We start from the raw sequence: 24812 nt of genomic DNA on the forward strand, positions 1-24812 counted from the left end.
AAGTTGTCAGGGAAAGGTCGAGGAATCTTAGTGCCAGCGCTAAAGAGTATCTCCGTTTTCCCTGCATTAAATTGAAGGGAGTTGTCTTTTAGCCAGCGAGACGTGTCGCGTAAACAGTTGTGGAAGGCCTCAGCTGAAATAGAGTCTTCTCCCTCTAGGGAGAGGATCAATTGAGTATCGTCGCGTAATTAACAGTTTTAATATTAAAGCTTTTAATTAGTGTGATCAATGGTCTTAGGTACAGGTTAAAGAGAATGGGGCTAATTGCAGAGCCTTGGGGGACCCCAAGTGAGATCGGAGTGAAGGCCGACTGAAAAGGAGGAGTTGACACCTGCCCTGCAGGAAAGAGTGGAACCAATGAAGAGCCGAACCTCTTACTCCCGCCTCAAACAACCGTTTTAGCAAGATGTCGTGGTTCACGGTATCAAAGGCGGCAGACATATCAAGCTGGATCAGAAACGCTGCCTGCTTTCTGTCTGCGCGCCTCTGAAGCTCGTCCATAGCGGTGAGAAGTGCAGTCTTGGTTCCATGGGCCGGTCGAAAGCCAAATTGGTCAATGTCAAGAAGTAGGTGACGTTCCAGATGGTTAGAAAGGCTAGTGCTAACCCAACTTTCAGCAATTTTAGCTTGGAAAGGCAGCAGAGAGATGGGACGGTAGTTTTTTGAGCAGTCTGGATCAAGAGAGGGCTTTTTCAACAGGGGAGATACTAATGCTCGCTTCCACTGAGCAGGAACAGTCCCAGTCGCAAATGTTTGATTGCAAATTAAGTGAAGGGACGGAAAGAGTTCCCTATCAAATTCCTTCCATATTTTATGAGGAACAGGGTCTAATGGAGACCCAGAGGCTATCTTTCTGGCTAATTTGCAGAAAGCCTCGTATGTGAGGGCAGGGAATTCAAGTAAAAGATCATTAGAGGCCAGAATTGGCACTGCTGGCTGGTTCACTGTGGGACTCAGTCTCATCTCGGAGGGGGGGATAGAGTCAGGTGAGACTTCCAAGTCCTTAATAATAAGTTCGATTTTTTCTTTAAAGAAGACAGCGAGCTTCTCGCAAAGATCTTGTGACGGGACAATGGTGTTTTTGACACATTCCGGGTTAGTGACGCTGTTCAAAATATTGAAGATGTTTCTGGAGCTATTGGAGGAGTTACAGATCATGGGGGAGTAGTAGTCAGCTTTAGATTTTTTGATTAGGTTCTTATATTCTCGAACTTTATATTTCCAGTGTTCCTTAGAGGATTCAGTATAGTCTTGTCTCCACAGTCTCTCTGCTTGTTTGCAGTTGTGCTTTAGATTTCTTAAGCTGTCATTAAACCAAGGCGCAGAGTTGGTGCTCTTACAGCTGCGAGTTTTTAAAGGGGCATGAACATCGAGGATAGTAGTAATCCTGGAACAGAGAGAGGAATAGTTGTCATATACCACTTTATCCGCATCAAAGAATGGCTCCAAATGAAATACTTCTCCTAAGGAGTGCAGACGTGCAAGAGCTTTCCAGTCTCTACACTTAATTTTATTGATCAACCTAGGGGTTTTGTAAAGATCGTCCTTTAAGTGTAAGAGGAATTTGATGAGTGAGTGATCAGTCCAATCCATCGGTAAGGTTTCTCCCATGGCTACCAATTGTGGACCTGCGAACAGTAGGTCTAACCGATGTCCGCCCCTGTGTGTAGTTCTAGAGACCAGCTGGGAGAGTCCAAGGCTTTCACAGGAGTGAAGTAAGTTACGGAGACCAGAGTCAAGGGTGCCGTTTGGCCAAAGATTAAAGTCTCCCAGAATCATCAGTTTGTGGTGCGAGATAGAAATGTTGGTCAAAGTGACCAAGAGCGCTTGTTGATGAGGAAGACTGAAAGCCCCCGGTGGACGATAACAGACTATCCCGGTAACAATGGTTCCGGAGTGAGTCTGAATTGATAGACCTAAGAGTTCTGTTCTTTTGGTCGGATCAGGAACAAGTGTCTTAATATTGCAGGATGCAATAAAAATCACACCAACCCCCCCTCCTCTACCAATAGCCCTAGGGGTGTGTAGGAATTTATACCCAGGAGGGCATGTAAAGCCCGGATCAACCAGGCAGTCAGGACGGGTCCATGTTTCTGTCATAAATAGAACATCTAGTTCGTGAGTTTCGATGAGTAGTTGGATTTCGATACTATGTTTAGGCAGGGACTTTACATTCAAGAGCCCACATTTTAACAAGTTGTTGCCCAGCAAATCTGCTCGCGGGGACGCCGTATGTAGCATTGTGAAGACTCCTTTGTCAGCATGTAGCTTACCCAGTTGAAGGAGCGCCTCTCTAGAGTAGGGAGGGCCAGAGGGTAACGGACTAGGGTCAGTTAGATCGAGGCATGTAGCGTGGCTGGCACAAGGCGCTACCTTGGCGCGGACGGGCGCAGACGGGCTTGCCTTAGGTGCGCGCTCCCGCTGCGCGTCTGGAAGCGACACATGATTTATAGAGTAAGGACAAGGAAAGAGGAGGGCGTGGCCTCAGCAAGGGGCGTGGCCTAGGCGAGCGCCAGTGATGGCGCCAAAAGTATCCCTGTTAAGTTTCCGCAGCAGCGCTGGCTCCGCTGCGCGGCGTGGTCAGGATCAGTAAAAATGTCCCAAAGAGGTACTAGAGGGGTGCAGGGTAAGTATTAAAAACAATTAAGTTGTGACACTCAAATATTAAAACACAGAAATCACGCTCCCGGCTTTCCGCCTCAGGAGACAACAGTCGATCTGCCCGGTGTTCGTATTCAACGCTTTTAAAGGCTCAAAAGGGGCGTGGCCTTAGCAAGGGGCGTGGCCTAGGCGAGCGCCGGTGATGGCGCCAAAAGTATCCCTGTTAAGTTTCTGCAGCAGCGCTGGCTCCGCTGCGCGGTGTGGTCAGGATCAATAGAAATGTCCCAAAGAGGTACTAGAGGGGCACAGGTAAGTATTAAAAACAATAAAGTTGTGACACTGAAATATTAAAAACACAGAAATCACGCTCCCGGCTTTCCGCCTCAGGAGACAACAGTCGATTTGCCCGGCGTTCGTATTCAACGCTTTTAAGGGCTCAAAAGGGGCGTGGCCTCAGCAAGGGGCGTGGCCTAGGCGAGCGCCGGTGATGGCGCCAAAAGTATCCCTGTTAAGTTTCCGCAGCAGCGCTGGCTCCGCTGCGCGGCGTGGTCAGGATCAGTAAAAATGTCCCAAAGAGGTACTAGAGGGGCGCAGGGTAAGTATTAAAAACAATTAAGTTGTGACACTCAAATATTAAAAACACAGAAATCACGCTCCCGGCTTTCCGCCTCAGGAGACAACAGTTGATCTGCCCGGTGTTCGTATTCAACGCTTTTAAGGGCTCAAAAGGGGCGTGGCCTCAGCAAGGGGCGTGGCCTAGGCGAGCGCCGGTGATGGCGCCAAAAGTATCCCTGTTAAGTTCCTGCAGCAGCGCTGGCTCCGCTGCGCGGCATGGTCAGGATCAATAGAAATGTCCCAAAGAGGTACTAGAGGGGCGCAGGGTAAGTATAGGTCTTGCCTTTAGGACCTTATAAGTATTTAGTTATCCAGCACAATATCCTTGGTGCAACAACATCAACTGTTGCATAGCTAAACACTTATAAGGTCCCAAAGGCGAGACCTATTGGAGTTGCCAATGCTTGTTTTATTATGTGAATTTAAAGCGCTTTTGACGGACTGGGAGCAGTGTTAATACCCAAATAATTTTGTTGCTCATCACGAATATCTAGTCACCAAAATTATAATATGAGCTGTAAAGCATATTGGGCTTTACAATGAAAATGTGACAAATAGAGTTCTAAAACTGTGAAGGTTTATTAGAGCTACGGCCATCACAGACTGCAAAGCGAGCGGTTATAAGTCCATCAATTAGTGATCTATATCAAAAAATGGTATGAAGCTGGGAATAAAATTCAGGAAATAATCAAACAGAACCAGATATTGTTCACGATTAGTGAATAAATCAGTCATAAAGCAGAGGTCCGATCAGGATGGTGGCGCCCCTAAAGTCAGAGGAAAGAACGACCCCAACACCCCAAGAAGGGGCTATGTTTATAACGCCTTCCACAATGGAAGTTATACAGCTGTTTCAGTTATGCAAGAGTCGCACGGTTTGAGCCAATCACATTAGAGGACGAGTGATACGCTTCTGAGCTCACGTTGTCAATATTGTCCCAGAGATTCACATGAAGCAGTTCCAATCCCTGGAGCCTGTCAGCCACCGCGATGGTAGTACAAATGTTGTCACTTAGTATACACTGACAAGCTCTCATGCAGAATAGCGCTGTAGTGCCAAAAGGTGAGACCTCGAGAAGCTTCACTGTCAGTGGAACATCGTGTTTGGGAGCTTTAAAAACAGAAACATTGTTCTGTAGATGTGAGGAGTATTACCATTCAAATAGTGTTTACAAAGTTGCTTGTGCATGAATCTTCTACGCACAGGTGAGGCAGAGGCTTACTTGCTGAGAAGATGCAGAGGCAGCCATGATATCGAGACCTACCTTCACGAATCTTAGAACAAGCGCAGTTTTCACAGCAGAATGTCTTTGTCTCAACTTCATGCTATTTATTGTGTTAATACTAATGTGTATTCAATAAAAAAACACTTTTCAGGACTGTGGTTCAGTGAAACCTTCGGACTGGAACAGATAAGAGCAGAGGCTGGTGGAAGTGCTGAGGTGGAGGTTCAGGAATGAAACAGCGCGGAAAGGAGGTCAAGGCCGGCCGGGGGTCTACCGGTAAAACCAAATAAGAGCTCTGCGCTAGAGTGCCTAGCGCAATGAAGCCCTGGGCTGGGGCACTAGGCAGGTAAAGCAGAAGCTCTTTAGCTGAGTGCCAACTCCGGATTTGATCAGCAGAAGGCATGCCTTTGTGACTTAAAAGCTGTGGGTGAGTTTTACAAGAGGCATTCTGATTTCGGAACCGTTTGAAGCGCTTATCTGCAGCCAGAGTGAAGTATGTCAGGCTGTTGGCACTATACGTAATAATCGCGTAGACTCACTATTAGTGTCTTCGGGGTCTGTGGGCTGCTCAAGTACATAAGATTTTGGACAGGAATGAAATCAGCTTCTAGTGTAGCCACACACTGGCATGAGGCTAAGCACAGTATTTCCCAAATACGTGGCCAGATAATTGAGGTAGTAAAACCTCTAGATGGAGTTGACAATCACAAGAGATTACTACAGCGGGAGGTTTACTGGATAGAATCTCTGGGTACCACATTCCCCAAAGGGTTAAATGATCGAGTTGATTATAGTTGTTTCCTGTAAGGGGTACAGATACCACTTTTCTTGATCATTTGGAAAATTACATTTACATTACGTGGGTTTCATAATGTTTTGATATACATTAAGTGCAATGTCACAGTTATTGACATGTGTTTTACAGATGTAGCTTAAGATTGCCATCAATGCTGATTTCTAGCAACTAAGATGTCTTTAACTGTGTTTCACAGAGGTTGTAATATGTTTTTACAGGCAAGGTCATCATCAATTTACATTTCCAGGAACAGAGATACCTGTAATGGATGTATGGTTCATTGTCCACCTCTATCATGCATTGTCTCGGGTCAGAGGAATGTGTTGTAACATACATTGTTGTTCATGGCAAGTGCAATGTTATAGTTATTGTCATTTGTTTCACAGATGGTTTAAAATTAATATACATGTAAGGCAGTCATCAATGTAAAACTTTAGGAACTGAAATGTCAGTAACGGATTTATGAGCCGTTGTCTACTTCTAACATACATTGTCAGTGGTCCATGGAATAAGTTTTACATACAGTGTCTTACGAGGGAATAGTAACTTTCATATTCCCCACACACTAATATTTCGGTTCATAATTCGATGATCTGTATGCAGCGTGACAGGAGTCACGTGTTAGTTTACCGTGAGGTATTTAAAGGGACTACTCACTTTGTTGAATGCTTAATGCAATAAAGAAAAACAAAAACAAAAAGAGAACAACTAATCCCCTTCATATAGAGTTCTGCGGCATGACATATGATCACATGCAGAGACCCTCATTTGTTATGTGAGCCAAAACAATAACATGATATAAAACAGATATCTCACCAACATTGATTCTGTAATACTACAGTCTTTCAGTTCTGTCAATACATGATTAAATGTTCATCGATGAATAGTCAAACCACAATTTAAAACCTGATGGAAGGAAAACACAATATTAAACAAAACATGCTGATTCAATACGGTCGTTCAACCCAAACGGATGTGTAGAATTAAGTCTCTTGATCCAATAAAATTCAGATCTTAACAGCTGTTTGTGTGGATCAACATCTGGACCAATTTTTAAGGATTTTAATATGGTGAATCTCAACTGCAACACATTTCCAGCCAGTGCATGGCTATTGATAATTTTTCATTTTTCAATCTTATGCTGCTTTTATTTTCTCATTTTAATCTTTATTTCTGTGATTCCTACATAGATTTTTCCGTACGGGCAATCTATAGCATATACAACATTTGTAGTATTGCATATACTCGTATGTTTCAAACTAATCTTATAGCCCTTTGAAGGGTGTGTACATTCATTGCATTTAATGACATTGTTGCAATGTGTACAATTACCACAAGTTTGCATGCCTTTAAATTTAGTTGTTCCACATTTAGCGTTTGTTTTAGATAGTAACGCCTTTAAATTCTGTGAATGTTGAAAGGCAAATATCATTTTGTTCTTAGATATACAACTTAAATCAGGTTCAGACTCTATCAAATGCCAATGCCTTTTGATGATGTTCTTAAATTGGCTGTCTTCAGTGGAATGTTTCAAGATGCATATATTAGATTTTTGTTAGAACTTGATTTCATGTTCAAATAAAGTTGATCTTTCTAAACGTCTTACTTTATCAATTGATTCACTGATCAGAGCTTCCGGATATCCTCTATACATGAATCTGTCAGCGTGGGTTTTTATTGCTTCCATGGCTTCTTCTTGTGGGCTTGTGATCCTTTAAAGTCATAAGAACTGTGAGAACGGCAAATGTTTCTTCAATGCCTGCTGATGAAAACTTATAAAGTGGAGACAATTATTTTGATCAGTAGGTTTCATATACACGTTGATTTTGATGTTGCTACTTCCAATTTGTACTAGGACATCTAAAAACGCAATGCTTCTTTTATCAATAGTGTAGGTAATTTTGATATGTTGATGACATTCCTTTAAACGTTGGATATTCACATCTAATGCATTTTCCTCACCTTTTCAAATTATGAAAATATCGTCAATATATCTTTTGAACATCACAAAGTTGTTACTCCATGTTGTTTCCTGTAAGATATGGTCATACTCAAATTTGGGCAGGAATCTATTTGCATATTCCAGCACCCCAGCAAAGCCCATTGAAGTGCCATTACATTGAGCAAAAAAAAAAATTCCATTGGAAGTAGCTGTGATACAATGCAAAATGGTTTATTTCCTAACAAATTTTTGTATTGGCTCCTTCACATTCATTGTTCAATACAAACCATTCAATAGCTTCAAGCCCCTCATGTGGAATCAAGGTGTTTAAAGAGGTTACATCCACTGTACATAACCACCAATTAGACATGTCTTCCTTGGGTAATGACTCTAGTAGGTTTAAAAAAGAGGTAGTGTCCTTAATGTAAGTTATCCAGTTCTGTGCCACTGGCTGAAAAAATTGATCCTGATATTGACAATCGGTTCCGAGATAGATCCACAGGCTGATACTATGGATCTGAAAGGAGGTTTCAATAGACTTTTGTGAATTTTGGTAACATATAGAATTGAGGACGTCATGGAAATTCACTATCAAGAAACTTATATGTATTTTCACTTATCCAGCACATCTCGTGGGCTTTATCTAGAATTTGTCTCAAAATGTTTTGGAATTCCATAGTTGGGTCTTTCTCTAATTGCATGTATACTCCTTTGTCTTGTACATGAGTAGCCACATTGCTCTGGTAAAATTCTGTATTCATAACGACCAAAGCGCCACCTTTGACTGCCTTCTGGAATGTCAGTTCAGTGTTTTCTGCCAGGTCCCGAAGAATATTCCATTCCTTTTCTGTGAAATTAGTCGTTTTAGGTTTCCCAAATTTAATCTTGTTGCAATCAATTTTCACAAGATGTTCAAAGATATCAATAGTTTTGTGTGAAGTCGGTGCATAGAATGAACTCTTTTTTTTAAACTCAATGTACTCTTGTGTTGTATGATGGTCAGTTGAAGCGGGCCAAATACTAAAAAAATATTTTAACCTCAAGGTGCGTAAAAATTTGAGGATGGAGACTTCTGTCTCAGCTATGTTGCTTGGATATGTGGGAACAAACGATGTCCCTTTATTTAGTACTTGTATTTGAACTTTTGTCAGATTAACATTTGATATGTTGATTACTAAGTCGTTTTTGTAGTGCTCCTTAGGGATCTCTTGACTGTGTCGGAGTCTGTGTCTTTTGCCTCTGCGGGTTTTTCTAAATTTGGAGCATTGTTGGCTGCTGGACTTGTGGGTAAAAAAGACACCTTGGTCCCTTTAGGTGCTTGAATATTTGGGATTTGTGTGGATGTTCTTGCTCCCAAATTCATTGGTGGCCTGTTTTGTGCAACATCCGTTTGTCGTTTGTCAGTATTACATTGAATACATGTATATCTTTTGTTAATTAAGAAAGATGGACTGATTAGCATCTTGCGGTATTTTATTTTTAGACTCCTGAAGAAGGGTCCATGGAGTGACCCGAAATGCATTGGGTTGTTAAGTCGATGGATTACATATAACCGGACATTGAAATAAGTCGGTTGGATTGATCAAATTGAAGTAAAAATCGATTTATTTCTGAAAATAAAGAAGTGCTGAAGCATTGAAAAGAAATGGGTTGCAATTTTGTTTATTGAAAATTTGGCATCACAAATATTGATAAAGAACCCTAGAGGTTTCCATGGAAAAAGTGCACACATTCATCGGGTAAGGGCTCACCTGACCTTACCATGATTGTAATACTTTTGGCACCTTGACGTAGTGTAACGAATGGAGCAGCACCAGATGAACATGGTATAGAAGATTAATTGATTATTCAATCAATCAATCAATCAGAGTACTTGTAAAGCGCGCTACTCACCTGTGAGGGTCTCAAGGCACTGAGGGGAGGGGGGTGCAGCTACTGCCAGGTCTTGAGGAGTCTTCTGAAGGCAAGTAGGTCTTGGGTCTGCCGTAGGTGGGTAGGGAGGGTGTTCCAGATCTTGGCGGTGAGGTAGAAGAAGAATCTGCCACCGGAGGTCATTCGTTGGATGCTGGGGACAGCGGCGAGGGCGAGGCTGGTGGAGCGGAGCTGGCGGGTGGGGGTGTAGAAGCTGAGTCTGCTGTTCATGTAGGCGGGTCCGGTGTTGTGGAGTGCTTTGTGTGTGTGTGTGAGGAGCTTTAAGGTAATCCTCTTGTCGAGGGGGAGCCAGTGTAGGTCACTCAGGTAGGGGGTGATGTGGCTGCGGTGGGGGACATTGACAATCAGTCGGGCGGAGGCGTTTTGGATGCGTTGTAGTCGTCGTAGGTGTTTGACTGGGATTCCTGCGTAGAGTGAGTTGCCGTAGTCCAGTCTGCTGCAGACAAGGGCCTGTGTCACAGTTCTTCTTGTTTCGGTCTGGATCCACTTGTAGATCCTGCGGAGCGTGTGGAGGGCGTTGTAGCAGGAGGAGGAGACGGCGTTGACCTGCTTAGACATGGAGAGGGAAGAGTCGAGGATGAATCCTAGGTTGCGTGCATGGTCTGTGGGTGTCGGTGCTGTTCCCAGTGTGGTCGGCCACCAGGAGTCGTCCCAGGCTGAGGGGGTGGGTCAGAGGATGAGGACCTCCGTCTTGTCCGAGTTCAGTTTCAGAAGGCTGCTCCTCATCCAGTCGGCGACGGCCTTCATTCCCTTGTGGAGGTTTGTTTTGGTGGTGTGTGGGTCCTTGGTGGGGGAGAGGCTGAGCTGGGTGTCGTCGGCGTAGGAGATGATGTTGAGGTCATGATGGTGGGCCACTTTTGCGAGGGGGGCCATGTAGACGTTGAACAGCGTTGGGCTGAGAGATGGGCCCTGGGGAACGCCACAGATGATGCCGGTGGCATCGGATCGGAAGGGTGGGAGGCGGACGCTCTGGGTTCTGCCGAAGAGGAAGGACATGGTCCAATCAAGGGCCTTCTCTATTATTCCGGCTTCTTGGAGGCGTGTCTTTAGAGTGCGATGGCAGACCGTGTCGAAGGTGGCCAACAGGTCCATGAGGATGAGGGCTGATGTTTCGCCGTTGTCTAGTTGGTGCCTGATGTCGTCTGTGTCAGCGATGAGGGCTGTCTCGGTGCTGTGGTTTCCTCTGAATACGGACTGGGACGGGTCCAAAATGTTGTTGTCTTCGAGGTGGCGGGACAATGCATGTTGACGATTTTCTCGATGACCTTCGCCGGGAACGGGAGCAGGGAGATGGGCCGGAAGTTCTTGAGGTTCTTGGGGTCTGCCTTGGGCTTCTTGAAGAATGCGTTGATTTCGGCGTGCTTCCAGCTTTCCGGGAATGTCGCTGTTTCGAAGGAGATGTTGATGTAGTTGGGGTGTGATGGCTGCATCTGCTTTGTTGAATACGTGGTGTGGGCACGGGTCTGACGGAGATCCTGAGTGGATGGAGTTCATGACCTTGCGTGTCTCGTCGTCATTGACGTAGGACCAGGAAATCAGGCGGTTGGCGCTGGTGGTGTTTGCAGGGGAGGTGGAGTCTGGCGTAGTCGGGGCGGTCGTGGTGTTGAAACTGTTGTGGATGTCAGCGATCTTGCGGTATAAGAAGATGGCCAGTGAGTCACACAGTTCTTGTGAGGGCGGGATGTCGTTGGCCTTGGCGCTGGGGTTGGAGAGTTCCTTTACGATGCTGAAGAGCTCTTTGCTATTGTGTGCGTTCTTATCCAGGCGGTCTTTGAAGGAGGATCTCTTGGCTAATCTGATGAGGTGGTGATGTCTGCGGGTGGCGTCCTTATGGGCTGGGTGGTTGTCCGGTGTGTGTTCTTGGAGCCATTTCTTCTCCAGTTTCCGGCATGTGCGTTTGGAGGTCTGGAGCTTGTTGGTGAACCAAGTGGCTCTCTTGCTGGCGTGGCTGTTGGAGGGTTTCTTGAGTGCGGCGAGGGTGTTGGCGTAGTCATCGATCCACTGTCTGAGGTTGTGGGCTGCAGCGTCTGGGTTGGTGGGGTCGGTGGGTGGGTTCTGGGCAAGGGTGGTGATCAGCTGGTCTTCGGTGACTTTGCTCCAGCATTGGCGAGGCAGTTGTTGGGTGCGGTGGTGCGTGGTTGGTTTCTTGAAGGTGAAATGGATGCAGCGGTGGTTGGTCCAGTGGAGTTCGGTGGTGTGGTCGAAGGCGACGTGGGTGCTTGTGGAGAAGATGGGGTCCAGCGTGTGGCCGCCGGTGTGGGTGGGTGTGGTGACGAGTTGTCTGAGGCCGAGGTTGGAAAGGTTGTCGGTCAGCGTGGCGGAGTTGGCGTTGTCGTTGTTCTTGAGGTGGAAGTTCAAGTCCCCGAGGAGGATGTAGTCCGTGGAGGTGAGTGCGTGGGTGCTGGTGAGGTCGGCGATGGAGTCGCTGAACTGAGCTCAGCGTCCGGGGGGTCTGTAGATGAGAGTTCCTCTGAGGGTGGTTTTGGGGTCGGTGTGGTTCCGGAAGTGCAGGTGTTCGGCAGTGCTGAGGGTGTCATCTGCGTGGGTGGCGACCTTGAGGGTGGACTTGTGGACGATGGCTATTCCTCCTCCGATTCCGTTGGTGCGATCCCTGAAGGTGATCTTGTAGCCGTCTGGGATGGCTATGGCGATGTCGGAGGGCCAAGGAGTCGTTCCACCAGGTCTCGGTTAGGAAGGCCATGTCTGGGGCGGAGGTGTCAAGCAGATCCCAGAGCTCGCCGGCATGTTTGCGTGTGGAGCTTGTGTTGAGGAGTATGCAGCGGAGGTGGTTGGGTCCAGTCCTTGGAGGTTTGGTGGCTCTGTCGCAGATGAAGCTGCAGGTGCGGCAGGAGAAAGGTCCGTGGGTCCGATTTGGGGTGGCCTGGAAGCAGATGTTGTTTCGGCCGGCGTTGAGTGTGTGGAGGGTACTGGCGTCATAGCGGAGTCTGGTGTTGCGGCGTTCGTGGGGTCCAGGGGTTCTGGCGCTGGGCGCGGTCCAGGAGCGGACGGGCGTGGACGGGCCTGCCTTAGGCGCACCTTCGGCGTGCCAGCGGCGCTCGCTCTGCATGCGTCCACTGTGCGGCCGCGCAGCGTCCGGCATATATGGGGAGGTGGGAGGGAGGAGTAGCTGGGAGGCTGGAACAGCGAGTGGGCAGGGGGGTGGGGAAACAGTGGGAAAGAAGCAGAATGGGGCGCAAAGAGGGGGAAAACAGTGGCACAGAGGTCAAAAACGGGGGACAACAGAGGGGAAAAACAAGTGGCACAGAAGCAAAAACGGGGCACAACAGAGGGGAAAAACGAGTGGCACAGAAGCAAAAATGGGGCACATAGAGGGGGTTAAAACTGTGGCACAGAGGTCAAAACGGGGAAAAAATGAGTAGCACAGAAGCAAAAACGGGGCACACAGAGGGGGAAAACAGTGGCACAAAGGTCAAAAACAGGGTACAACAGAGGGAAAAAACGAGTGGCACAGAAGCAAATGCGAGGCACACAGAGGGGGGAAAAACAGTGGCAGAGAAAGTGAAAACGGTGCACACAGAGAGGGAAAACAGTGGCACAGAGGTCAAAAACAGGGCATAACAGAGGGGGAAAACGAGTGGCACAGACGCAAAAACGGGGCACAGAGAGGGGGTAAAAACAGTGGCACAGAAAGTGAAAACGGGGCACACCGAGGGGGACAACAGTGGCACAGAGGTCGGAAAACGGGGCACAACAGAGGGGAAAAACGAGTGGCACAGAAGCAAAAGCGGGGCACACAGAGGGGGGAAAACAGTGGCACAGAGGGCACAAACGGGGCACAGAAACGGGGGTAAAGCACACTTACCAGCGGGTACTCGGCAGCGGCAGCAGGGGCACACAGGCGGAACTGCGTGGAGGGGGTCAGACCTACCAGGAGGGTCAGGGGTCGCTCCCCTTTATTGTATAAATCGTAGGGATACTATTGATTATAAACTCGAAGAAGTTTATACATGGGCGTAGGTCTACGGTCAAAGAAAGTGGCAACAAAAAAACACAAATGAGTTCATCTCAAGAAAGTATGGCTTCAGATTCACATGTTGCACAAAACAGGCCACCAATGAATTGGGGAGCAGGTACATTCACACAAGTCTCAAATATTCAAGCATCTAAAGGGACCAAGGTGTCTTTTTTATCCACAAGTCCAGCAGCCAACAATGCTCCAAATTTAGAAGAACCCGCAGGGGCATAAGACACAGACCCCGACACAGTCAAGAGATCCCTAAGGAGCACTACAAAAACGACTTAGTAATCAACATATCAAATGTTAATCTGACAAAAGATCAAATACAAGTACTAAATAAAGGGACATCGTTTGTTCCCACATACACGAGCAACATAGCTGAGACAGAAGTTTCCATCTTCAAATTTTTACGCACCTTGAAGTTAAAATATTTTTGTAGTATTTTGCCCGCTTCAACTGACCATCATACAATACAAGAGTACATTGAGTTTTAAAAAAGAGTTCAATCTGTGCACCGACTTCACACAAAACTATTGATATCTTTGAACGTCTTGTGAAAATTGATTGCAACAAGATTAAATTTGGCAAACCTAAAATGACTAATTTCACAAAAAAGCTATGGAATATTCTTCAGGACCTGGCAGAAAACACTGTGCTGACATTCCAGAAGGCAGGAAAAGGTGGCGCTTTGGTTGTTATGAATATAGAATTTTACCAGAGCAATGTGGCTACTCATGTACAAGACAAAGGAGTATACATGCAATTAGAGAAAGACCCAACTATGGTATTCCCCAAAATTTTGGGACAAATTCTAGATAAAGCACTCGAGATGGGCTGGATAATTGAAAAGACCTATACGTTTCTGGATAGTGAATTTCCACAATGTCCTCAATTCTATATGCTACCAAAAGTTCACAAAAGTCTATTGAAACCTTTTTCAGACCCATTGTATCAGCCTGTGGATCTATCTCGGAACCGATTGGTCAATCTGGATCAATTTTGTCAGCCATTGGTACAGAACTGGATAACTTACATTAAGGACACTACCTCTTTTTTAAGCCTACTAGAGTCATTACCCAACTAAGACATGTCTAATTGGTGGTTATGTACAGTGGATGTAACCTCTTTATACACCTCGATTCCACATAATGAGGGGCTCGAAGCTATTGAATGGTTTTTATTGAACAATGAATGTGAAGGAGCCAATACAATTTTTCTTTTGGAATTAATGCATTTTGCATTGTATCACAGCTACTTCGAATGGGAAACAATATTTTTTGCTCAATGTAATGGCACTTCAGTGGGCTTTTCTGGGGCCCCGGCCTATGCAAATATGTTCATGTCCAAATTTGAGTATGCTCATAAGGGAAAGCAGGAAAACCTGCTTGTAGAGTGCACTGTTCCTACAGGGGAAAGAAACCCTTTCCCAATGCTACAACAACATATTACTAGTAATCAGTACTATACACAAATGTTCACATACACATTATGGGGTCGATTAGGATCGCGGACGGACTTGAGTCCGTCCGCGACCCCTGAGGAGGAGGGAACGTCCGCATGGGCTGCGACGTTCCCTCCGATCTGATTAGGATGTGACCGCCAGGGTGGCGGTCACATCCTCTATCTCTAACATTGCGGCGGGTGCAGCTTCAAGCTGCACCCGCCCCAATGTAAAAAATGCATGCACAGCATTTGCATGCACAAAGCGGCAGGCACCGCGCGGTGCCTGCTGCATTGTGCACGCAAATGCAGGGGGGTACCATAGGTACCCCCCATGTGCACCCACCACCACCCCTTCACCCAGGGGGCCCGCAACGGGCCCCCGAAGTGAAGGTCCGTATGCTTTTCCATGGCGGCAATGCCGCCGTGGAAAAGCATATTTACACACACATCATGATATGGCGGACGGTGTCTCATAGACACCGCCTGCCATGTTATAGCTTTTCCGCCGCGGTCGGAAGCCGACCGCGGCGGAAAAGCGGCGGACGGAATTCCAGACCCACCAGCCATCCTAATTTGGCGGTGGGTCTTTGGAGTCTCCGCCGCGGTTTTTCCGCATCCTCCAGGCCGGCGGACACTTCCGCCGGCCCGGAGGATGCGGAAAAACCGCCATCCTAATCGGCCCCTTAGTGTTTTATTCTAGCATATCTGTATGACATGTCTATATTCTTTCAAAATATCTTTTTGTACAAGCAATAAATGAAAATTGGTCTTTTCACAGTTCATAAGTTGAAGACCATATGTTTTGCTGACTCGTCTCTTGGTCGGATGTGGAAACAGGATTATTAATAACTCATAAAACTGTTGAGACACATTTATTCACTATGTTGGTATGTTTAAATAATATGGTATCATCACATGTACTGATGAATGATATGTTTTCCGCATTTACCTCGTGTTCCATCCTATGTACCACTATATATAGATGCATTATTGCATGAATTTATGAACTGGGTTACCTTTCTGTTCCCCCTGTAGTGTCAGTGAACTACCATTTGATTGTTAACTTCTGTGATATTATTCTGCACCTTAACCTGACATTGATCGACTGTTTGTATATATTTTAGGATTTTCCCCTGATGAAGGGTACCTCCTGGTCCCGAAATGCATTGGGCACCATGTCGTGTGAAAATTGCATCAAAAGTTTTATGAGTGATTAATAATCCTGTTTCCACATCCGACCAAGGGACGAGTCAGCAAAACATATGGTCTTCAACTTATGAACTGTGAAAAGACCAATTTTCATTTATTGCTTGTACAAAAAGATATTTTGAAAGAATATAGACATGTCATACAGATATGCTAGAATAAAACACTAATGGGCCGATTAGGATGGCGGACGGACTTGCGTCCGTCCGCCACCCCTGAGTAGGAGGGACCGTCCGCATGGGCAGCGGCGGTCCCTCCATGGCAATTAGGATGTGACCGCCACCCTGGCGGTCACATCCTGTATGTTTTACATTGCGGCGGGTGCTGCTTGAAGCAGCACCCGCCGCAATGTAAAAAACTAAAGCTGTGCATTTGCATGCACAAAGCGGCAGGCACCGCGCGGTGCCTGCCGCTTCGTGCACGCAAAGGCAGGGGGGTACCATAGGTACCCCCCATGTGCACCCCCCACGCAACCTTCACCCAGGGGGCCCGCAACGGGCCCCCAAAGTGATTGTCCGTATGCTTTTCCACGGCGGAAAAGCCGCCGCGGAAAAGCATTACTTTCCCTACATCCTAATATGGCTGGCGGTGTCTGATAGACACCACCAGCCATGTTAGTGCTTTTCCGCCGTGGTCGCCTTCCGACCGCGGCAGAAAAGCGGCGGACACATTGTGAGACCCACCAGCCATCCTGATTTGGCGGTGGGTCTTTCAGGCCTCCTCGGCGGATTTCCCGCATACTCCGGGCCGGCGGTGGCTTCCGCCGGCCCGGAGTATGCGGAAAATCCGCCATCATAATGACCCCCTAAATGTGTATGTGAACATTTGTGTATAGTACTGATTACTAGTAATATGTTGTTGTAGCATTGGGAAAGGGTTTCTTTACCCTGTAGGAACAGTGCACTCTACAAGCAGGTTTTCCTGCTTTCCCTTATGAGTATAGCCCCAGTTTGTGCCAGCCAAACACAAATCTGTAGAGTATCACCTTTGGATTAAATTCATATTACATTGTGGTTATAATTTTTTTGAGTGCTCCTCAATTCCCACTCAAATTTGAGTATGACCATATCTTACAGGTAACAACATGGATTAACAACCTCGTGATGTTCAAAAGATATATTGATGATATTTTCATAATTTGGAAAGGTGAGGAGAATGCATTAGTTGAGTATATCCAATGTTTAAATGAATGTCATCAACATATCAAATTTACCTACACTATCGATAAAAGAAGTATTGCGTTTTTAGATGCCCTAGTATAAATCGGAAGTAGCGGCATCAAAACCAACGTGTATATGAGACCTACTGATCGAAATAATTGTCTCAACTTTAAAAGTTTTCATCAGCAGGCATTGAAGAAACATTTGCCGTTCTCTTACTTTCTTAAGACTTAAAAGGATCACGAGCACACAAGAAGAAGCCATGGAATCAATAAAAACCTACGCTGACAGATTTAAGGATAGAGGATTTCTGGAAGCTCTTATCAGTGAATCAGTTGATAAAAAGCATTGGCATTTGATAGAGTCTGAATCTGATTTAAAGTGTATTTCTAAGAACAAAATGATATTTGCATTTCAATGTTCACAAAATTTAAAGGAGTTACTATCTAAAAAAATGCTAAATGTGGATCAACTAAATTTAAAGGCATGCAAACTTATGGTAATTGTACGCATTGCAACAATGTCATTAAAGGCAATGAATTGACGCACCCTTCAAAGGGCTATAAGATTAGTTTAAAACATACGAGTACATGCAATACTACAAATGTTGTATATGCTAAAAAGTGCCAGTGTGGAAAAATCTAGGTAGAAATCACAGAAAGAAAGATTAAAACAAGAAAAACAGAACATAAAAGCTGCATAAGATTGAAAAATGAAAAATCATCAGTAGCCATGCATTGGCTGGAAACAGGACACAATGTGTCGCAGCTGAGATTCACCATATTAGACTCCTTAAAAATGTGTCCAGATATTGATCCACACAAACAGCTGTTAAGATCTGAATTTTATGCGATCAAGAGACTTAATTCTACACATCCGTTTGGGTTGAAAGACCGTATTGAATTAGCATGTTTTCTTTAATATTGTGTTTTCTTTAATATTGTGTTTTCCTTCCATCAGGTTTTAAATTGTGGTATGAGCATTCATCGATGAACATTTAATCATGTATACACAGAACTGAAAGACTGTAGTATTACAGAATCAATGGTGGTGAGATGTCCGTTATATATCATGTTATCGTTTCTGGCTCACATAACAAATGAGGGTCTCTGTATGTGATCATATGTCATGCCTCAGAACTCTGTATGAAGGGGATTAGTTGTTCTCTTTTTGTTTTTGTTTTTCTTTATTGTGTTAAGCATTTAACAAAGTGAGTAGTCCCTTTAAATAAATCACAGTAAAATAACACGTGACTCCCGCATATCACGTAGCGCGTAGTTCAGTCACGGAGAACTCTCGAGCGGTTTGATTCCGTACCAGACCCTGGGTTAAGCACTCCGATGCAGAAAGTAAGTTTGCGCGTAAGCGAACCTTTGGAAAGTTTGGCGATTCTGTCTGACTGCGTTCACTCTTAACCTCGAGTTGAAAGCGAGTGTATATCCGGTTGGAACCGGTTCACATAAATGAACATGGCTATATGCATCTTTTTGCTATTCTTAAAAGACGGGTATCCATCAAAGCTGATAAACTAAATGAGCGTTGTTTGGAACCATGAATGCTTTTGGGGCACTTTTTTAGCTTAGATAGGACTGCGTTCACTTGTAACTTTGGTTGAAATGCGAGTTATAGCGTTTATCAGTCAAACATAGCATAAGGTATTGGTTTTTAATAATTTTGGGACGTGAGCACTTTCCAAGAACATGGGCATTAAATATGTGATCAAGTTTTACATCATGAAATACATGAGATGCAGCACCGCGCATTGATTTCTCTATTGTCACTTTATTTACATTGAGTACCTTTTTTGTACTATTACATGTTATATGTAAGTATGGGCCAAAAATTCGTTGCGCTCGCAAAACCTGCGGATTTTCGGCAATTTCGCAATCCGCGAATCTTGCAATATTGCTGAAAAATTCGCAAGTTCGCTCGCAGGAGGATTACTATTTTTTTTTGGGGCCAGCTAACTCAAGGGACCAAAGTTAAAGGCACACACGGTCACTGGAGGCAAATCTTCTGGCCCTTTACGCAGCTGCAGTGTAGGAAAAGCACTATACATTTACCCAACAAGATAGCACTTACTGATTAGCCACTAGAAGTACTCCAGTTGAGTAGAGGTATTGCACAAAACGGTGGCATCTTTGTGGATAAATATGCAGGGCAGAATTCATTCTGGCACGAGGCTTCTGTCACAACAATTAAACGTCAACAAGAAGCAATCACAGATAAGTAGGTGCCCGAGTTGAACCGCAAATTCTGTAACGTTTTAATCAGCCCAAAACATTAGTGAGCACGGTCGAGGCTGGGCAAGTGTGCTTTATCCCCATCCCTGCCATCGAAAATTAGCTGTAATACTTCAGGGAGGTCTTTGCATCCATGAGTTTCTGGAGAGCGATCCCTGTGTAGTTCCTGTGACCAGGAGACTTCTTTCTCCTCATATGATGCCCTGCTCGCTCTCTGACCCTTTATATACGAGAGGCATGTGAACATGCATAGAAGCCTCGCCCGTTTGGCCCCACACACCAGGAAACAGTCTTTTTTGGGCAAATCCGCGAGTTCGCTAATTTTTTCGCAAACTCACGGTTTTGTTTGCAGATTTCACGCGAATTTGCGGATTGCAGATCCACAAAATTCAACCACTCTTAGTTTTATGCTAGTAATTATAATCTCCATTATCGTTTGTCAGGATTACATTGAATACATGTATAACTTTTGTTTATTAAGAAAGATAGACTGATTAGCATCTTGCATTATTTTATTTTTCGTCCCCTGAGGAATGGTCCGTGGAGTGACCCGAAATGCATTTGGTTGAAAAATCTATGGATTACATATAACTGGAAGTTCAAATAATGTCCGTTAGATTGAACAAATTGAAGTAAAAATCTATTTATGTAGCATTGAAAGGAAATGGCTTGCAATTTTGTTTATTGAAAATTTGGCATCACAAATATTGATAAGGAACCCCAGAGGTTTCCATGGAAAAAGTGTTCACATTCATCGGGTAAGGGCTCACCTGACCGGACCATGAATGTATTAGATAGTCCCTTCGTAAACACTTCCTTACCTGTTCCTAAATCCCTCATTGTCCCTCCCTAACTACTCCCATTTACCTGTACATAGTCCCCATTTTCCTGCCACTGTAGAGTATTGTGCACACTCAGATTTCAGTTTCTGCAGGACAGCACTTTGCATAGTCAGAGCACAAATCTCCATTTCTGCGGCACAGTACAGAACCATGCATGCTCAGAGCACAGATAACCAATTTGCAGGTGCATAGCTTCGGGGGAAGGGAGGGTGATTGGGTTATGACACTCCCTCAAATAAAGTAATTATTGGCGTGGTAGTTGGGGCCGGGGGGGGGCTCTGAGTCGGTCTGCAGTGATTTGGACATTTTTTCTTGCCATGTTTGTTTCACTAAAAGGTTACATTTTTCCTTTATTAATTTGCTGCCCTTCCGATTTGCCGTCCAATGCCCCTCTTTAATGAGATGGATAGTCTGCCAGTCCTACTCCTTTGAGGAACAGAGTACCATCATACAGTCCTGAACAAACTGATCTTCCCCACAGAAGAAGGCGGACTCGCAGTACGGGATATGGAGCTCTATAACTCTGCAGGGCAACTCAATTGGGCGGCTTAATGGCGGTATGGATGTTGTGATGAAACAGCGGAGGATCGCCATTTGTGCCCACTCGATACACCATTGCGGCCCCGTTACTCACACTGCAAGCACAGCATGGGGTCTGAGGGTCTCTTATTATATACTCTCTAGTTTGAATGGATCTGGGCTCTACAATGCACTGGGACAAAGATCCTCTACTTTCCACTAACAGCCCTACTTCATCTCCCTCATACAGGAGGATGGACTAGATTAGTTGCAGAGGGGCACGATGATTATGGAGCACTAGTTTTCGAACAAGCAATTGCAGAGCTTCCCTTTACTAATGGACATGTTTTCCTTTCCCTGACATTACTTTTTTTCTCTATGTGCAGTGGTGGCCACTATTTGTTGGCCATGGGGTTGGGGATGGACTTGAACCCCCCCTCCCCCTCCTCCCCTCATTGCCCCAAAACTATTTTTACCACATCTGGCTGGGTATGAGCTATTATGCTCCTTTATTGGTCCTGACTCTCCCAAACCAAGAGTGACCATGTTCACCTTCAAGACCAATGAGCCATGGACATGGGCAGACAAGGACTGGTCTAATGTTCTGGGTAACACTCATCACACGTCCTGCATTGCATACTTTAAACTGAATCAATGTTGCTATCTCCATAGGGTGTACTTAACCCCAACGTGCATCAACAGGATTTTCCCAGGGGCCCAAGCGGTTCGCCTTAGAAGCCAGCTAGGTGGTGAAGACTTTTATTGTATGTGCGGCACTGCTTGACCCTCGCACCTTATTGGGAAGCAGTGATATGCCGCATCAAAGTTGCCACAAGCCAGAATCTCAATAGGACTAAGACTGTCTCTTTACTGAGATTGCTCCCCACACCCCATTCCAAATCATCACCTTAAAATTTGCAATCTTATTTCACGTCCTCGCTCGCAGACGGATATCCATGTTCTGTGATTCCCCTAACAGTCCCTCCATACAGGAGTGGAGACAAGAATTGCCCAAAGGGTCTGAATGTGAGAGAATTTTAATGAAGCTGGAAGTACAGAATGTTTGATGTAATACAGACCACACGCGGGCTTGGGATATGATACTGAATGACTACCCTTTTGTAGCTAATGATGGCCACCTACTCTCTGCTCCAGTAGAAGAATCCTCTTATGGGAGTTGAGGCACCAATCTCTGCCAATTTGGTCGTTAGCCACTTGTGCCACTTTTGATGACCATGAAGAAAACTCGCCGCACTCAACTCCTGGCACCCTCTGCACTCTACCCCCCCCATACTGCAATGATCCATCATATATATTAGTGTGGCATGAACCCACCAGCGGATGACTGGGCCCTCATTTAAGGGGATTTGGTGTAGGGGAGTGAAGCAAGTCACCTTGCTGCGCTGCCTCATGCTAAAGTGAAAAGGCAGGATTACACCGTATTTATTTAGTATGGTGCATGCAGTCGCCCTTGCTCCATGGTGCAAGTGTGCCAGTATTGTCAGCAGTATTCTTTTTGTGCAGGAAAGGGTACAGAAACAACCTGAGAGGCATTTTTCTCTTTCTACGTGTGCTGCAGAATGTGGAAATAACTTGTAGAAATAAAGACATTTTTCCTTGTTATGCCTCACCTCGGAAGGCGTAAGGATTTTGCTTTTTCCCAGGTTTCATGTTTTTTAAAATCTAGGGCAGCATCAAAATCTATCGCTGTTGCGTAGGAAAACAAACCATAAAGCCTATGGAACGTCTCCCGAGCGCAGAGTAAAGAAACGCAGTCATTTGTGTTATCTTGCCTTACTACATATTTATGAGCTCATTCAAAGTCACACATAGTGGCTTTGCATGGCCTCCTAGATATGAGTTTGTCATCTACGCCACCGGAGCACCACCAAAAATTACACTCCGCCGGCACAGGGGGCTTGTAAATAAGCCCAATGGTTCCGAATATTTCCCATTTGCTTTTTGGTTTATTTGTTCTTAATTCCCCCCTGCTTCCCCCAGGTTAGTGCCTATTATACTCTAGGACTCATATTTGTAGCTTGTCTTTGTGGGTTAGCACTATGATTCAATTTTCCTGAATGTGAGCCGACCTTTTATCCTATCTTAAGTCACTCCTTGATGTACACCATATTGCTATCAGTGATCTCAGCTGGGCTTATTGAAATAAGAGTATGTGTTGCAAGATATTGCCCGTGAATGTGATTGCACTCCATATAATAACATGTTAATAAAATATGTCTTCGAAAATATGGTGCAGTTCAGCAATGCAGTGCAGCAACTTTGCTTTCACCGCCCCTACCCTCAAGGCAGGACACAACCTCAAACTCGTCTTTGCAGGAGGCAACAATGTCCAATTCAGCTACACCACGCAACCCATCTGGACAGACCAATATTGCTTTCACTTCCACGTTGAAAATCTCACCACACCCAAAGCACCACCCGCCACCACAAAGGAACTGGAGCAATGTCACAGAGGAGCACCTCAAATCCACCCTCAACTGCGATGCCCCCCGACCTCGACCGACACCAACTCCTCAGCCAAAGAACTTCACAGATGGATCACCAACTGCACAGACATGCTGGCCCCCTCCACAACCTCGACAGACAGCAACCCAGGAAGCCCCCTGGTTCACCACTAAATTCCAAGAATCCAGAGACACCTGCAGACGTCTCAAGAAGAATTGGAGAAACAGCAAAACTAAAATGGAGACTGGGCATGGACCGTTTTGTTTATCACAACAGTCTGACTGTCCAAGCCTGGTCCTGGGACCCCCATCACCCTGCTCCCCAGTCGTTTCAGCTGGACTCGACCTGCAAGTGACCGAGTGTCACTAGTGTGTTTCCCCATAGACTGCAACATTATTGTTTTGCAGCAGTTAAATGCACTGATTGATTTCTCTTTTAAAATTTCATAGCTCCGGTTATACTCATCTGAATGTCTTCATTTTGGTGTCTACAAACAAATAAAATATTTTTTATTTTCATAAATTGTTGTCAGTTTTCACATGTTTCTCTGCTGAAGCCTGAATGCTCTGTGCCACACTACCAGGACTGAGATAGGGATTTATTAGTGTGAATCCAAATAATCTATTTGGGGCAACGTGAAGGTGTTACATAGTCCAGCTTAACCTACCTCACTACATAAGTCTCCACTTTCGTACAGTGAGAATTATTGCAATAAAACCACGGTAGCAGAGATTAGCCATAAAGAAATGACCATACCACTCATGATGAGAGCCCATGTGTCATCCAAGACAGCACTTTGGATCAGTAGTTGGTACTGGTGGTGCTAAATCTAATACCACTGGGAATGACATTCAACAGCTGTGATACTTATCACCTGCAAAATGGAGGAAAACATGAGTGGTGCAGTGCTAGAATTGAAGTTTTGTAAAGCGCTCATGTATATTGGAGGCTTCTTGGTGCTAGCTTCTAACACTGAGGGGCCCTGATTAGTTGCCGTAAAGCCATATCTTTAAGGATTTCCTGAAATTCATGAGTCAATGCGGATTTGATATTAAAGGGAACAGTGTTCCAATGTAAGGTTGTGCCACCAATGAAGCTTCCGCCTCACAAGAAACAAGCTTGTGGAAGGGACCCATCAGATTTCTAACGATACTAGAGCGAAGCACTCTACTAGGGGAGTACCACTTAATATTATTCATTAATATGTTTAGATCCAGACTGCTTTTTCTGCCTTTAGAGACTATGGGAACCAGGGAGAGATGGATTTCTGATTTTCGAGGTGTGATGATATCTATTACCTGGGTAAATGCTTCCTCAAAATCCTTCATAGCATGATTAATATCTCCATGAGTGGTAGGGAGGGAAGGAGTAAAATGTGAAGTAAAGGACTGAAGAGACAACTCTCTCCAAGTTCCGACCTTACCAGGTGACAGAGTGGTGAGGTCCAGGGATTCTCCAACATGGAGATGAAAATTGATAGAGAAATGGTCTGTCCAGAACTTAGGCGCGGGGGATTCGACCTATAGGTTAGGAGAGTTTGTGAATATGAAATCTAATGTGTGCCCAGTTATGTGTGTTGGGCCTACTACTTATCGGTAGAGGCCTAATGAAATGACACTGCTGCTAAGGTTTATAAAGTTTACTTGTGTTTGAGAAAATGTAACACATTGGCAACAACACAAAGCGTGCCTGTGCTCACTTCTGCAGTGTCCAAACATATTAGACTTGTATGGTTTATAGTAAGATATTTATCTATTTAAGGGTATGACTGTTTATAGCGGAAAAGTTATTTAGAGGAATAAAGAGAGCTGTGCATTGAGGTATTGGGGTTGAAGAACAGGG

The 24812-nt window shown here is 45.1% G+C and overlaps 1 protein-coding gene across 1 annotated transcript in view; it reads left to right on the forward strand.

Moving 5' to 3' along the window:
- LOC144784202 (vomeronasal type-2 receptor 26-like) overlaps positions 1-24812 on the forward strand; it is a 392249-nt gene that overhangs the window by 365283 nt on the left and 2154 nt on the right. The gene's annotated exons all lie outside the window — the stretch shown is intronic.

This window comes from Lissotriton helveticus, chromosome 10 (genome assembly GCF_964261635.1).
Source record: "Lissotriton helveticus chromosome 10, aLisHel1.1, whole genome shotgun sequence".
Taxonomy (NCBI): domain Eukaryota; kingdom Metazoa; phylum Chordata; class Amphibia; order Caudata; family Salamandridae; genus Lissotriton; species Lissotriton helveticus.